Below are 17,095 nucleotides of genomic sequence, written 5' to 3'. Positions count from 1 at the left end.
CTACCAACACAGTAAGTGTCATACGGTGCTGTTCATTTTGATGTCTGCTGCTTCACAATTTGACATTTCTATCTCCATCCACCCAATGACGTTCAATGTACGTCAAACGTTGTCGTCCATCTAACAGCAGTTTATCCGTGTAACAAGTCGTCCATGTAGACCAGAAGGTCTACAAACCCAGCAAGTCTCATCTGAGATGTTGTGATTTTCGTTGGCCGTTATGTCCGCGATTTTTAATCATCTGCTAGAACTGCCTGTGTGTTGGTCCGTCATTAGCCAAACATGGCAGCATCCATCTAATTAATTTTTGATGGTTGCGTTGCGTATATCTTAAATCCCATATGGCTGCCTGCTCATCCATCTGGCCATAATCGTTCCCAACACAAATTTAATTGGGGAAGCTGCCAAATGTGAATGTTGTTTCAACTTGACTGTGTTTGCTTGCCGCCGTGCCACTCTTTAGCTGCTTTTTCTCCAACATGGCTGCTGTGCTATGACTAAGCATGTGCTATATTTTATAATACTTGTGCAATAACCTATTTTTTTTCAGGTGGATTACAAACTGGTAAGTGCTGTTTATTTTTGCTTAGCTGCTGTGAGGTGTTGGCCGCTGTGCCCTGCTGTCTACATACCTCTCTCTTACCTATGGTGCAGTTGACTGACACATAGGAGTATTTCAAAAAGCTGTAACAGGACTGTGGCCTTTAGCATAGTGTCACATTACATGTGTGCTGGTTGTGGAGCTTCAATTTCTGCTGTTGTTTCAGAGCCTCTCTGCAAAAGCAAACAGTAACAGCTGTGTAGCTCAGAAGGGAATCAGTCAGGTCCCCGTCTGTATTATGGTTTTACCTGAACATTGAACCGGTAGATGCTGGTTACTTGCCGTGAGAGGTCTGCATATGGATATGTGAGGCTGACTGAAGGAATTGATGAGCCATGGTGGTTTCAGTCTTGAAGGTTGGTGCTTTGTCAGGCTACGTGGATACGTTCATAGTACTTGCACTTCATTTGCACACACAGTTATTAAAACATAGTTACATTACTGTGCACATGTATCACACATTGCTCTGAATAAAACCATTTCAGTTTAGTAAATTCAAGTGCAGTGAAAAGGAAACACAATTCTTTCAGCCATAACTAATGAACCACAGTCAGATGATTGTTCCAACTAATAACCTTAATCAATAACCAATAAAGGCTCAAAATGAGCCTCTGCTGGTTGGTTTAAAATATCAGGACCATAATTATACTCGTGCTGCAAATACTTAGGCTGGAAATGTTAATAAGTGGCTTCTAGTGCTTCAAACTCATAATTTCTATTTTCTGAAATGTCAACATTGAAGTTCTTCACCATGGAAAATGAAACGTGAAAGTAAAACTGAGATCTGAGCATTTGAAATCAAACCAAATAATCCAGCAGGCTTAAAGCTGCAGCTCCTACATTTAGTGGGTTGGTTTGCATCATTTTAAGTCCACTAACTCCAACAGCTGCTTCAAATGACTGGAAAAGAAATGATGCAAAGAACAAAAATGGCAGCTATGGCTCAGGAGGCAGAGTAGGCCTCCCACTGACCTGTGATTGAAGCTAATTTTAGAACAGCTGGAGTTTAGTCAAAACCACAAACTGAATCTGTTTACAACAATGTGCAACTTATAAGTTTCCATATTTTGAAGGAATAAAATGGGGATATGTGGTTTAGTGTTATAATCAGCATTGTTTAGGGCGGCTGTGGTTCGAGGTAGATCTGATTGGCCACTGAGCACAGGGTCAGCGGTTTGATTCTTTTCTGCTCCAGTCCACAGGTCACGTGATTTGTCCAAAATGCTGAACCCAATTAAATGAAATTTAAAAAATGTAGCACTTAATTTAAAATACAGTTGCAATCTTTTAGGCTGATAAAACAGTTAGAAACCTTCCAAATGTTTAAATTGGACAAATACTGCAAATGTTGCTTTCTTGCACAGAATATGTCAAATAGTTTGCCAAACACTAATTATACAGGTTACACAAAGCTAAAATGGGATTTTAAATTAATGTAAATTAACAGTTAAATTCACCAACAACATTCTGCTGCTTCTGTCCAGAGTGAAACTGAAAATGAATAGCACAGCATCATCATTTCTCTTTGGTGATTAATAAAGAAACTTTTTCCTGTCTCCTTTGAGCTTTTCCTGTGGACAGGGGAGACATGAGGGGACATGAGCTGATACACAGGCTTTATTTCTGCAGTCATTTGAAAACTTTACTGGCCTAATGCAGAAACGTCTTGTTTCTATTTCTGTCAATTTGTCTTTGTCAGTCTTTGTATGTCTTAGTCTCTCTAACCACTTTCTCTTGTGCACTGAGTAACTTACATTTCAGGCCACAATAGGGGCAGGTTCTTTGTGTGTGTGTGTGTGTGTGTGTGTGTGTGTGTGTGTGTTCTCTTCCCCTTTCAGGCTGGCTTTCTTGTTTCTTTCAAACTTGGTTAAGGACTTTCCTTTAATGTCTGTGTCTAATCAGTTTGGAACAAAAACTCTTCAGGTTGATTTTCATGCCTTGGTCATTGAATTTTTATTTTTTTACCAATGTTTGTGAAATTCTTTATTTGTGTTGTCTATTATCTATATTTGCTTTGTCTCCATGACAACCCAGTTCTGTTCATGTAATCAGCCTGGAAAAATGGAAAGTGAAGAGGTAGATCTCTAATTGGTGAGAAGTTTTGGTTTTTGCTATTTTGGATTTCTGATTTTCCCTTTCGATGGGTCCTTTAAACACTAGGTGGCTGTGGTTCCCCCAACCAACCAACCAACCAACCAACCTAGGGTTTTACACTTTTTTTCCCCCTCTATTACACAATATAAATATAGAAAATATTTATCCTTGTTGTTCAAGTACTAGAGCTTTAAACATCTTTTGAGATGTCACTATACTGGATTTTAATGCAGTTGTATTTTGGATTAATTTGCTCGTGCTACTTTATTCCATACTTGGATACATTTAAAATTAGTATTAGCAACTTAAATGTGCAAATGCCACATTTGTCAATTAGAATCAGTGTTAATGCTGGTCATTCATTTCAAATCTTTAAATAGAAGTGCAAACATGGGCTTGATATAAATTGGCTGACAATCATTAAATGTTGTGCTTTGAATATTTCTCACACAATGTAACTAACCAGAACAATCCCAGTTTTTAGTGTTTTTTTTTATTGGTATGTGGCAAACAAGTTACCAGTAGGTGCAGTAGATTCTCAGAGAACAAACAAGACCCAGCATTCATGATATGCAGCTCCTAAGGCTGTGCAACTGGGCAATTGGTGGAAAGAGGTGTGTTCAAAAAAATAGCAGTGTGGCATTCAATCACTGAGGTCATCAATTTTGTGAAAAAACAGGTGTGAATCAGGAGGATGAAGCCAGCACTTGTTGAACATGCATTTGAAAGCCTGAGGAAACTGGGTCGTTCAAGACATTGTTCATAAGAACAGTGTACTTTGATTAAAAAGTTGATTGGAGAGGGGAAAACCTATAAAGAGGTGCAAAAAATTATAGTCTGTTCAGCCTAAATGATCTCCAATGTCTTAAAATGGAGCAAAACCAGAGAGATGTGGAAGAAAACGGAAGACAACCATCAAAATGGATGGAAGAATAACCAGAATGGCAAAGGCTCAGCCAATGATCAGCTCCAGGATGATCACAGACAGTCTGGAGTTACCTGTAAGTACTGTGAGAGTTAGAAGACGTCTGTGTGAAGCTAATCTATTTTCAAGAATCCCCCACAAAGTCCCTCTGTTAAAAAAAGCCATGTGCAGAAGAGGTTACAATCTGCCAAAGAACACATCAACTGGCCTAAAGAGAAATGGAGGAACATTTTGTGGACTGATGAGAGTAAAATTGTTCTTTTTGGGTCCAAGGGCCACAGACAGTTTGTGAGATGACCCCCAAACTCTGAATTCAAGCCACAGTACACAGTGAAGACAGTGAAGCCTGGTGGTGGAAGCATCATGATATGGGCATGTTTCTCCTACTATGCTGTTGGGATCATGGATCAGTTTGCATATGTCAAAATACTTGAAGAGGTCATGTTGCCTTATGCTGAAGAGGACATGTCCTTGAAATGGTTGTTTAAACAAGACAATGACCCCAAACACACTAGTAAACGAGCAAATCTTGGTTCCAAACCAACAAAATTAATGTTATGGAGTGGGCCGGTCCAATCCCTGGACCTTAATCCAATCGAGAAACTTGTGGGGTGATATCAAAAATGCTGTTTCTGAAGCAAAACCAAGAAATGTAAATGAATTGTGGAATGTTGTTAAAGAATCATGGAGTGGAATAAAAGCTGAGAGGTGCCACAAGTTGGTTGACTCCATGCCGCACAGATGTGAAGCAGTTTTGAAAAACTGTGGTCATACAACTAAATATTAGTTTAGTGATTCACAGGATGTTAAATCCTAGAAACTAAAACGTTTGAACAAAATAGTTTTGAGTTTGTTCAGTCAACGGCAGACACTGCAATTTTATTGAACACACCCCTTTCAACTAATTGTCCTGTTACACAGGAAAGGGTGGAGGTCATTGTGTAAAGTGCTGAGAGCAGTGGTGCCTGCAGAGAAGGTGTGAAGTTTGATGTCACACAAAGGAATTCTCTCTAAATTCAGACAAAATGTTCAAACACCAGCTTATTTCCTCTCACTGAAGTTACCTTAGATTCCAGTACTGCAATGATCAGGAAAAGAAACAACAGAGAGAAATAATAATAATGGACATCAGATTGTACGGGGAGGACGCGAGACTGTGAGACAGTCAGATATTTGAAGCGATAGTGCTGTGTGATAATGTATGAAACAGCATCTGGTGTAAAGCAGCTCCGTGTGGCCACTCTCTGTTAGATTTGGTCTCTGTCTCCTGTCTTACTCCATCCAGCCACTAGATGACCTCAAACCTCACACACATGTTCCCAGGTGTCCCACCATGAACCACGTCATTCAAACACATCAGCTTCAGAGTTTCAGTCTCTGTACAGCATCTTTCTCATGTTCATTATTGTTACTTTAATGGTTTGCTTGGGTCCAGCCACTGTCAGTGTAATGTAAGCTACTATTTTAGCTTTTCACAAATCAGCCCTATAATGTCTGAGCCAAGAAATGATGGACCCAATTTTGAAATGTCTTTTCCTGCCGTAACCTTCCCATTCATGTCCAGGCTTGGGGCCGTCACCAAGATGGAACTTGGTGGCTGGGCGGGGCCACACCTGGTGGGGTGGGATTCAAACCCGCGACCTTCTGTATCTAACAAACAAAATGTAATGTGTAATGATTGTAAATTGCTCACAATTGGGGGGAAAACAAGAACTTTTCTCCATCTTCATGTGTTTATTTTTTCAAACTGTTCCCTTTTGTGCAGCACATATTCAGTACTCTGCTTCCTTTTAGCCATCTAGCACAACGCATTTTGCTCCCAGAACATTTAGGGATTTACCACTAAATTCCCCTTTGTAGCTGCTGTTTCAAATGTGATTTTCTGCACATTTTTTAAGTAAAATGCAAAAAAAGAAGTAATTCTTGTCTAAAAGTTGCTTTAACAGAGTAACTGCTCATTTTGAAATATAAGAAAATCTCACCATAAAAATAGCAATATGCTTTTCCTTTACACAACCAGCTGGGGGCTACTGGGCTTCAACCATTTTGGATTAGACCATGTGATACGTCAGAATTATTGGAGTGCAAAACGTATCAGCCAGGGAGCAGATGACAACACGGTTTTGAGGTTTTTACCCAGAAATTATTTTAATGAAGAGACATTTTCTATTCAGAAGTAACCAAATAAGCATTTTTCTTTCCCGAATGCAGGACTTGCTGCTACATATTAAATAGAAAAATAACATAAAGTAACATGTAATGACAGTTACAGCGTAAAATATTTGCATAAACTCATCCTCTCGTTCTTCAGATGCTGATGATGGTGAAGCTGATAAAGAAGCTACATGAGAAACAACAAGCACAATCACCATCAATAACAAGGAATGTGTTTATTTTCTTTCTGTCTCTTTGTGTAGTTTCAGTTTGTCTCACCTACCACAGACCTTCTAGTCTCTGAACACATGCAGATAAGCGGCAGGTTTTCCATCGCAGAGGTAAAGTCCAGAGTCACCGAGCTGCACGTTTGTTATAGTGAACGTCTTGTCCACAGTGGACAGAGACCTGATGTCACCTGAGATCATTTTTCTAATCTCCCTGTTTTGTTCCCCATGTTTTCTAGACTCACTGTGGTTTGTGCTTCAACTTTCTATGGGCTTATCAATCACACACAATTTACTCTCTCATACTGATCTTCCCATCTCATCGTATGGTTGGATCTTATCACACATACACTAACTTCAGATGAATCCCTTCAGCCAGGTAGTTTGTATGTCACATTCGTTCTGACCAACTACCCTATACAGTAGTATGCACAGTGTCTTATGCACACTAGACACTAAAGGAGTCATTTTATATCTGGTTATTTATGTTTTCGTCTGTATTGAGTCAGTCATACACCCATTTTATTCAAATGGAACCAAAACCAGACATTATACTTTCATATGTGGAAGATGACTTATCTATGTATTTCTAAATTTAAATGTATCTATTTATTGATTCATTTCTTTATTTATTGAGGATGGTACTTCTCACTACTATACATGTATCTATTTTCCCTTATTTCACCTTTTTTCCTTGTTTTCCTTTTTCTGATAGAACACATAGAATTACACAGACAATTGTTCACTACCACACAGGCTTTACAAGAATATTACAGTTGCTATCACACAAGCTAAAAAAATATACATACAATATACAAAATATACCACATGGCCTAAATATGTACAATCTTTCTGACCAAATGCTTCTTTCCTGTTTGAAGCAGGTCAAAGGCTGTGATGTCCCACATCATATATTCATGGAGTTAGGAGCAACAACACAACTCTGCTCCACACTAACCACACAAGTCCACATCAGAGTGGTCATTATTCTCCTACTTCTACCGGAGGCAGGATCACAGTCTGTGCATCCTGCCCATTCTTTTTCTCTTTCTTTGCTGTTAGTGCTGAAGTTCTAATTAGGAAAACACAAACACTCAGGGTGGACAGTATGGATGACTTGGTGCAAGAGTGAACACATTTTCTTCATCATCAACACAAACCTGACACCAACCTAAATGATTGGCAGTAATGAAAGAACCATCCAAATGTTTCTCTTAAGTCCAAGTATCAATGGTGCAGAGTGTGTGTGATGGTGAACAGAGGGAACTTTGATTTCAGCAGCTGATCTTCAGTTAGCAGAGTTTCTGTCCACAGGAGACACTCTCACACCTACACACTGCACAGAGACAATGAGGAACCAGGACAGAACCAGAACCCAAACCCAGGATACAGAGGTTCAGTGAATGTGGTGTTGAAGGTGTGGAGGGGGATCAGTTTGTCAGGGGAGACATTGTAGAAGGACAGAGAGCCAGCAGGACAGTCCACATGCACTGCTACTCTGTTAGAGACAGAGGACGAGGAGATGGATGTTGTTATGTTATTATGGATGACAGAGAAACCATGATCAGAGCAGATCAGACTCCAGGACTGATTGTTGAATCCAAACAGTCATCACTGTTTCTTTTCCTTCTGATTCCTCTGTAACTCACTGATATAAAAACTCCTCTTCTCCACTCAACCTCCCAGTAACAGCGACCAGTCAGAACATTTCTACATAACAGCTGAGACCAGTTCTCGAATCTGTCTGGATGATCAGGATATGACTGATCCTCCTCCACATGTGTCACCTTCCTGTTGTTGTCAGACAGTTGTAGGTTTTTCTTTACTGTGTTTGGGTCCAGTTCCAGTTCACAGGCATCTGATGGAGAGAACAAGACACAAACAGCTGCAATTTATCATCTGTTGATTTATCAGCAACTTTACTGACAATGACTGAAAGTAAATCATTCCAACTTCCATTTCATCTTCAACTGTGAAGAATGTTTGACTCCATTTCAAGTGAAATTCAACAATCCAGTTAGAACAACAATCCACTTGAGCATTTTATGAAATGGATCAATGAAATCCACATCATACACACATTAGACACAAGTCAACTCTGGAACACCTGTGTTTTTTTCCACTTGAAGTCTATTTTTCTCCTCCTGGTGTTTAGTGAAGCTTCATCTTTAAACACAGGTGTTTCAATGTGTTTTAAAGCGGTTGCAAACTTTTTCCTGGTGTCTGTATTAGTGTTGTCAATAGTATTGATTCATCAATACATGTCTATACTGAATATTTGGAAATGTTTCAATATCCACACACTGATATATGTTGTATATATGTTTGGAATTTGTGGCCGAGCTGCCGTGTTGGATTGTACAGGTACCTAATAAAGTGGCTAGTGAGTGTCCATGTTCTCCAGTATCAATAAGCTGGTAGCAGCTGCACTCCCCCTCCTCTCTCTGACAGCCCTGCCCCCTCTCTTTCACTGTCTGAATAAAACTAATCTGTGGTGAGAAGCAACTTGACCTCTATGAGACACTGTGTTACATGTTCTGCAGCCAAATCTGCCTTCTCTAACAGAAATCTACCTGGAGAAACCAGGTTTCCCGTTTCCATGACAGCAATAGTCATTTCTAAGCAAACTGGGAAGGACCAAGCCATCAGTCTTAGGACTAACTGTTGTAAGACACCTGCTCCATTAGTGGACAAACAGGACACATACCAGACCAAAGACATCCAAGTTGGGTAAAAGACGAGCTAAAGGTGCTGCGGGTGTCAGCAGCCATTGACACATGGACATAAGCCAAGAATGTCTGTCCTGCAGTAGAGTGGAGGCTAGTTGAATAGAAAAAAAATCACATTTGGATCTGAAATAAAGAGAATCTCTGTGCTAAGTTGGCAGAAGTGTATCAGGGTGGAACCTCCAATAAGAGGACATGGCCCTGATACCAGATGATGCTGCTTCTGGCAATGCCTGGATAAAGGGGCAGAGCACCAAAGCCTCACTAGATGCCAAACGTACGGTAAGACATGTCATCATGCAGAACATTAAACTATACAGACCTGGGAGTGAGCTTTGTTTCATACAGGTCACTATAAAAGATGACTCCAACACATGTGATCTGTGAGCCTTAACTGAGTGGGAGACAATCAGGCTTAAGAGCACAGTTTTCTAACCAAACTAGGAAGGACCAACCTATCAATCTAAGACTAACTTTGAGCTGCCAGCTGAAGAAAGAAACTATTTCCATTATTTGAATGCTTTGTACAGTAAATTCAGTTTCTGAACACTGATTTATTAAACACACTGAGAAGAAAGTGAGGGGTCCTTGAACACAACTTCCATTGGTCAAACCTGTGAAGTACTAGTTACCGAGCAGCACCTGAAGGTAACAAAACTCTTGTATAAAGACACAGTGACAGTCAAAAGACCCAGAAGAAACAAAGTTCACTTTCTGTTGGCTCCACTGTTAATAAAATGTATTTCTTAGTTTTGTTGGATCACTGTGTTCACTTTGTTGTGTTTGTGGATTTGAAATTGATTGATTGAATTCTAACATCTTTCCAGCCACACTGACAAAAAACAGAAGCTAAATCCTGAATGAAACTCTGGAGAAATTCATCTTCTTCAATCAAGAAAAGCTTCAAATCTAGTGGAACATGTGCAGCTGTGTTCTCAGGAATCAAACTTAAAACACACTCACACTTCCTCAGACCAAGTTTCAGTCTCTGTGGTCCACCATGGTCCACCCTGGAGGAAGAGACAAAATCAGAATCAGCTTCATCCACCTTCACTCATCTCCACCATTAAATATGAACCAGAGTTCCTCAGTTAGTCAGAGACACAGAGAAACAGTGTGAGAGCTGCTGTTGTCTGTCCATCTGTCCATACCTGAGAGTGTCCAGTCTCCAGTGTGGATCCTCCAGTCCAGCAGACAGCAGCTTCACTCCTGAGTCTCCTGGATGATTGTAGCTCAGGTCCAGCTCTCTCAGATGGGAGGGGTTGGAGCTCAGAGCTGAGGCCAGAGAAGCACAGCCTTCCTGTGTGATCAGACAACCTGACAGACTACACACACACACACACACACACACACACACACACACACACACACACGTTTCCATAACAGGACAAGACATTGACTTTATTAATTTGCTGGAGACATAACCATGAACTAAATCTAGGCTATAAAATGGCATCATTCAAATTCATGCTCCACCTTTTTTACCAACTAAACAGCCAACTGTAGAAACTAGAATTAAGGTGGGTCATGGAACCAAGTCAGGTTGTGGACCTGCTCTTTGCCTTTGCAAGGATACTGGAGAGGTCAGAGGAGTTTGCTACACAAGTGAAAACATATTTTCCTGCTTATGATCTGCAGAATCTCATGTGTGTTATAGTAACTAATGTCCATCATTTGTTCCTTTCATTTCTGGCAATAATACAATGACATTGGAGCCTTGTAGTTAGTCCGAAGTAAACGCTCTCCATTAGTTCATCTGTGTCCACTTCAATTAGTGATATTTTATTGGTTGTGGGGATTTTTCTCTTCAGAACAAACATGTTGGAGTCCAACTATTATAGTTGAGCAACTTTACTTTATAAACAAGTCAAGTTTCTGTGGTTAGAACAAAAACATTACCCAGCTGACAATCTGCTGAGTCAGCAAACCTCTTCATCACGATAGCTTGTCAAATGACTGTTTACAAAAATCTGAATCCTGACCTGAGAGTTTCCAGTCTGCAGTGATGTTGCTTCAGTCCAGCACACAACAGCTTCACTCCTGAATCCTGCAGGTCATTGTTACTCAGGTCCAGTTCTCTCAGACTAGAGGACTTGGAGCTGAGAACTGAGGAGAGAGCTTCACAGCTTCTCTCTGAGAGGTTACAGCCACTCAGTCTAAAAATAATCCAGTAAAACCAAAGAAACCAGTTACAAACATTAGTTTTCTGTCATGCCAACAACAATCCACTTAATCTGAAATAGTCTATGTGCACATACAGAGCTTTGTTGGAGGCTTTGACCACTGGCAGCAGCCTCAGAAGAGCCTCCTCTGAAGCAGAGTATTTCTTCAGGTCAAACACGTCCAGATCTTTTTCTGATGACAGTAAGATGAAGACCAGAGCTGACCACTGAGCAGGAGACAGTTCATCTGTGGAGAGACTTCCTGATCTCAGGGACTGTTGGATCTCCTCCACTAGAGAACCATCATTCAGTTCATTCAGACAGTGGAACAGGTTGATGCTTTTCTCTGCAGACAGATTCTCACTGATCTTCTTCTTGATGTACTGGACTGTTTCCTGATTGGTCTGTAATCTGCTTCCTGTCTGGGTCAGCAGGCCTCGTAGGAGATTCTGATTGGTCTGCACTGAAAGACCAAGGAGGAATCGGAGGAACAAGTCCAGGTGTCCATTTGGACTCTGTAAGGCCGTGTCCACAGCAGTCTGGTAGAGAAGTTTTGGTTCAGGTGTGTCTCTAAATATTTCAGTTGACTTGGATGTTAATTGATGTTCTGACAGCAGATTGACTCCAGAGTTGATGAATGTCAGATGGAAATGAAGAGCAGCCAGAAACTCCTGAACACTCAGATGGACGAAGCAGAACACCTCGTCCTGGTACAGTCCTCTCTCCTCTTTAAAGATCTGTGTGAACACTCCTGAGTACACTGAGGCTGCTCTGATATCGATGCCACACTCTGTCAGGTCTGATTCATAGAAGATCAGGTTTCCTTTCTGCAGCTGCTCAAAAGCCAGTTTTCCCAGAGACTCAATCATCTTCCTGCTCTCTGGACTCCAGTGTGGATCTGTCTCAGCTCCTCCATCATACTTGATGGTCTTCAGTTTGGACTGAACCACCAGGAAGTGGATGTACATCTCAGTCAGGGTCTTGGGCAGCTCTCCTCCCTCTCTGGTTCTCAACACATCCTCCAGAACTGTAGCAGTGATCCAGCAGAAGACTGGGATGTGGCACATGATGTGCAGGCTTCGTGATGTCTTGATGTGGGAGATGATTCTGCTGGCCTGCTCCTCATCTCTGAATCTCTTCCTGAAGTACTCCTCCTTCTGTGGGTCAGTGAACCCTCTGACCTCTGTCACCATGTCAACACACTCAGGAGGGATCTGATTGGCTGCTGCAGGTCGTGTGGTTATCCAGAGGCGAGCAGAGGGAAGCAGGTTCCCCCTGATGAGGTTTGTCAGCAGCACATCCACTGAGGTGGACTCTGTAACATCAGTCAGGATCTCATTGTTGTGGAAGTCCAGAGGAAGTCGACACTCATCCAGACCATCAAAGATGAACACAACCTGGAACTCTTCAAACCTGCAGATTCCTGCTTCTTTGGTTTCAGGAAAGAAGTGATGAACAAGTTCCACCAAGCTGAACTTTTTCCCTTTCAGCACATTCAGCTCTCTGAAAGTCAATGGAAATGTGAACTGTATGTCCTGGTTGGCTTTGTCTTCAGCCCAGTCCAGAGTGAACTTCTGTGTTAAGACTGTTTTCCCAATGCCAGCCACTCCCTTTGTCATCACTCTTGTGATTGGTTCATCTCTTCCAGGTGAGGCTTTAAAGATGTCTTCTTGTCTGATGGTTGTTTCTGGTCTGTCTGGTTTCCTGGATGCTGATTCAATCTGTCTGACCTCATGTTCATCATTGACCTCTCCAGTCCCTCCCTCTGTGATGTAGAGCTCTGTGTAGATCTGATTCAGAAGGGTTGGGTTTCCTGCTTTAGTGATCCCCTCAAACACACACTGGAACTTCTTCTTCAGGTTAGACTTGAGTTTACGTCGACACAAAGGAGCATGAAATCCTGAATGAACAAAGAAGAAATGAAATCAGTGAGTGGATCCTTCAGAAAATCAGAGAATCTAAACATTTAAGTGTCTGTAGAGTTTTTGTTCCTCAATCAGTTTTATCATCAGTGGAAGACAAACAGCCTCTGATCTGATACAGATGTGTGCAGCATATTTACAGCAGAGTTTGGAAATGGAAACCTCTCTCCTGCTGTTTCCATTTCCTCTTTCCATCATGTTAAATCTGTTCAAATCCTCTTACTGCTCTGCAGACAGTCAGCCAGCTCCTCCTGCTTCATTCTCCTCAGGAAGTTCACTGTGATCTTCACAAATGACTCTCTGCTGCTCCTCCTCTGCTCTTCATCCTCCTCATCCTCCCTCTGACTCTCTGAGCATTCTGAGTAATCTGGTCTCAGGACCCTCTGGATCTCCTTCAGCTGGTTCTTCACAAAAGTGACAATGTTGTCCTCCAGCAGCTGGAACAGAATGAGAAGTGAACATTTCATTTAAACTGGTAGAAGACAACATGTGATTCATCTGTGAGTCTGAAGACCTGCTGGTCTGAACACAGCAGCATGGACTCTGTCAGGACCTGAATGGTTGTTAAACACTCAGTCTGGGTTTTATGTAGTTCATAGTCAAAGTGTGATTGGACATGTACAGACCATAAATATGGAGTCCAGGTCTGGTTGATGCTGCTGGGCAAACTGATCACTGTGAACCTCTGACCTCTGCTGCTCAACTCTGGGGAGAAAATAGAAACTTTAAGGAAATGTAATGACTCATAAACAAAGTGAGTAAAAAGTAAGTGTTCATGTGGACACCTTCATTTCAGGACAAATGGGAAACACTGAGTAAAAGTGACAGTACAGTGGCTGAATGTGGACAGGGTGTAAACCTGTATATCCTGCACATATTAAAAGATGTTTCTTGTCTTTTAAGCCTGAAGGTGGTAATTGAAGGACAAAAAGGTCTTGTTTGCTTTACAGGTCAGTTGCATGGACTTCTGAATGTCAGGATTCAGTTTGAAATTCTTACCTTCCATCAGCAGCTTGTTCATCTTTAAAGTCAATAGAATGAATCTTAAACCTGTCAGTCTTCATGGAGACTGAGATGTGTTTCATCCTGATATAAACAAGTGACAAAGTATTTGAAAGCTAAAAAAGAGATGATTTCTGACTGAATCTCATTTGCAGTTTTCCTGTTTTTGGTTTGTCGCTGACTCAATACAAAGTGTTTGTGCTGTAAACGTCTGAACTGTGATAACAGTATTTGGAATCAACCTTAATAAACTGCAGATGTTATGTGACACAAACAAGACACTGGATAAAATCCAAGTCTTCAGTTCACTAAAGCTCACATGGACATTGTCTTGTCAGGGTTATGACTAAAGTCGTGTTGCCACCAACAATTGTGAAGGTGATAGAAAGGGAGATGAGCAGCTGGTCAGACTAGATCAGGCTGATCACTGTGAACCTCTGAGCTCTGTTGCTGAACTCTGGAGAGAAAACAGAAACTTTAAAAGACGACTTCACTGATTTTGAACTGGCTTCTTTTGCTTCTAGTTTGTGTAGTAGATGCACATAAATGCCATTAAACTTCCACCTGACATCACTTTATCAAAGTTTTCCTCGACTTCTACCAGAAAAACGCCTCTAGATGACATCACTTGGAGGAGCAGATTATGTCATCGTGTTGGTCAAATTATGGAATTTGTAATCATGGTCAACCTGCTTCTCCAGATGACATCATCCAAACACTTAATAATGAAAAAATCCTCTGGGTGATAAAACTCTTTTATCAGCTGGCCACATTCTTGCATTCCTGCAAAAGGCCTGTAGAGCAGAGAAACAAGAGGTGCAAAAGCAGCGATTCACTCATTGAAAAGAAACACAACTGCTAAAACCCGTTGTGTCTGATTAGGGTCTTAGACAAACCACTGACATGGACACTGCTGCTCAGTCAGTTATTCAGCAACTCATTACCAGCTCAGTGGTGTAGCTTTACTTGGTGCTCTCCATTTGGCTGTGCCAGTACGCTGGTTATGCAGTAGTGAGGAAAGGTCTTTGAAACGAGTGCAGGTGGCAGGTGACCACTGATGAGAAGCTTCCTTGTTGATCATATCTTTCCTTTTGAGTTACATTAATATTATTTGTAGGAAATAGTCCCAAAGATCACAAAGATGTGATTCTATTGGCAACTGATTCCATCCTGATTTTAGTTAATGAAAGTGAATTAGATGCTCTGCACTTATATAGAGCTTCTCTATCTACTGGGACCCAAAGCACTTTACACTGCTGCTTATTCACCCATTCACACTCATAATCACACACTGATGGGGGAGCTGCTATGCAGCTGACCTGAACTCACCAGGAGCAACTAAGTGTCAAGGACACTTCAACATGTGACAGGAGGAGCTGGGAATCAAACCAACAACCCTGGGATTGTTGGACAACTGCTCTACCTCCTGTGCCACAGTCGCCCTTAGCTCAGCAGAAGATTTCTATTTCATTATCTTATATGTCACAGGTTCTGTTTATGATATTTTGCTTGCATGTCTCTCAGATTTCCTGTGTTCTTGTATTGACTTTGACTTGGACTCAGGTTGGCAAAAGCAGCATGTGCTGTTTCATGTGCTGCTTTATTTTAAAAAATGTAACAAAAACTATGAAGCTCGGGACCAAGAGAAGTCTTCTAATCTTAGAGTCTTGAGTCTGACAATAACTAAAACATTTCTTACCTTCCATGAGCAGGTTGTTCATCTTTAAAGTTAAAGGGTTCAATCATAGACCGGTCACTCTTCATAGAGATACAGCTGGGTTCAGCAGAGTCTGGTCTCTGCTTCTTCATCCTAATCCAAACAAACAAGAGACAAATAAAAAGTAGTTTGAAGCTGAAAGCAGATGAATTGTGAGCAGACTGTCAGCAGCTGAAATGTTAGAAGCAGATAGAAAGTCAGTAAGAAGACAGTGGATGAGGAACGTTCTCCTGTTCATCAACATGGAATCTGATGAAAGATGCTGTCTCATCTTAGTTGCTTAGTTGACTAATCAGTGGTTGGCTCTTTGTTAACTAAGACAGTTAGTAGTTGATGATTAGTTCTTCTAAGCTGTTACTGAGGAGCTGAGTGGCAGATGTGACAGTGAGTGGGAATAATGATGGTGGACTGATTTGACATGGACAAGAGTCATGGACAGTTAGAGATCCTTACCTGTGGTCTTTGGTCTGGCTCTCATGTCCCCCACACAGAGTGGTTTTAGAGGGAGGGACTCCCTCCTCTCTGTCCTCACACTGATTCATAGCAGAGTCCACACCTGCTGGGAGAGCTGAGCTCAGTCTTTACAGCAACAACACTGACAATGTTCCCTTGAAGCTGCTCAGCTGCTGAATTCACATCCAGTCACAGAGACTTTGGAGCTTCAGCTGGAAACACAGAGAAATGAAAAATTTTTTAAGTTTTATTGAACATCCTTCACTGCAAATTAGACTTTATTCTTTTATTGTTATTATTCATCAAGGCTTGTGGACTATTTTCCTGTTATTTGTGCTAATTATTGTGATCAGGTCAGTGACTGTTGGCATCTGTTGGTGCTGCTCAGCAGCTGCTCAGCTCTCTGACTCCTTGTGGGGAAAGAGGGGAGGAATCAGACATCATCTCAGAAGAGGAAATAAACCACTGATGCCTTTTACTTTTCTTAGACACATACACTTCCTGAAGGGGAAGGTGGATGAACTCTGAACCCTATGAATACTGTGATTCTTGATCCATGTTTTTCATGGAAATGTGACCTAATCAGTCTTTTCCAGATCTGTGAGGTAGAAGGCTTCTCCCTGATTCGTTTGGACCGGACAGATGACTCAGGCAAAGTTAGAGGAGGTGGAGTGTGGATCTACAATAACATTATATAACATTGAACATCACACCTCCTAGTCCCTATTGTCAGTCCTACATTCTTAGCTTTCCTCTTCTCTCTCTGCCTACAAACATGACTTCATCCTCTTCTTATTTATTCAGAGTAACAGGCCTAAACATTGTATTAGTTGGTGAGTATCTGTTTCATCATTAGCATATTTTAGCTTTCAAACTTTCAAAAGAGAAAATTATCTGGAAGAAAAGTCATAGCAATGAATGAAAAAAGGACAAAGATCTGTATTACATATAGTTTAAGTATGTCAAGTTTAGGAAACTTAGCACGTTTTATTCATGGTTAAAAGAAACCAATGATGACTGTTGGAGATGGGATGTCACAGTTTTTACTGTGGGCAGTGTTTTTACAAACAGGATGTTAGAGACATAAATCTGTTCACAGGTTGTGAACATAA

At 41.1% G+C, this 17,095-nt stretch overlaps 1 pseudogene; it reads right to left on the bottom strand.

Moving 5' to 3' along the window:
* Positions 1 to 5,624: 5,624 nt before the first annotated feature.
* Positions 5,625 to 15,590, bottom strand: LOC137100124 (NLR family CARD domain-containing protein 3-like; annotated as a pseudogene).
* Between the last annotated feature and the right edge of the window lie 1,505 nt (positions 15,591 to 17,095).

The sequence above is a fragment of the Channa argus genome, chromosome 1 (genome assembly GCF_033026475.1).
Source record: "Channa argus isolate prfri chromosome 1, Channa argus male v1.0, whole genome shotgun sequence".
Classification (NCBI taxonomy): Eukaryota; Metazoa; Chordata; class Actinopteri; order Anabantiformes; family Channidae; genus Channa; species Channa argus.
Note: the sequence above shows the minus strand (reverse complement) of the source record. Positions and strands in the feature narration are given on the sequence as shown.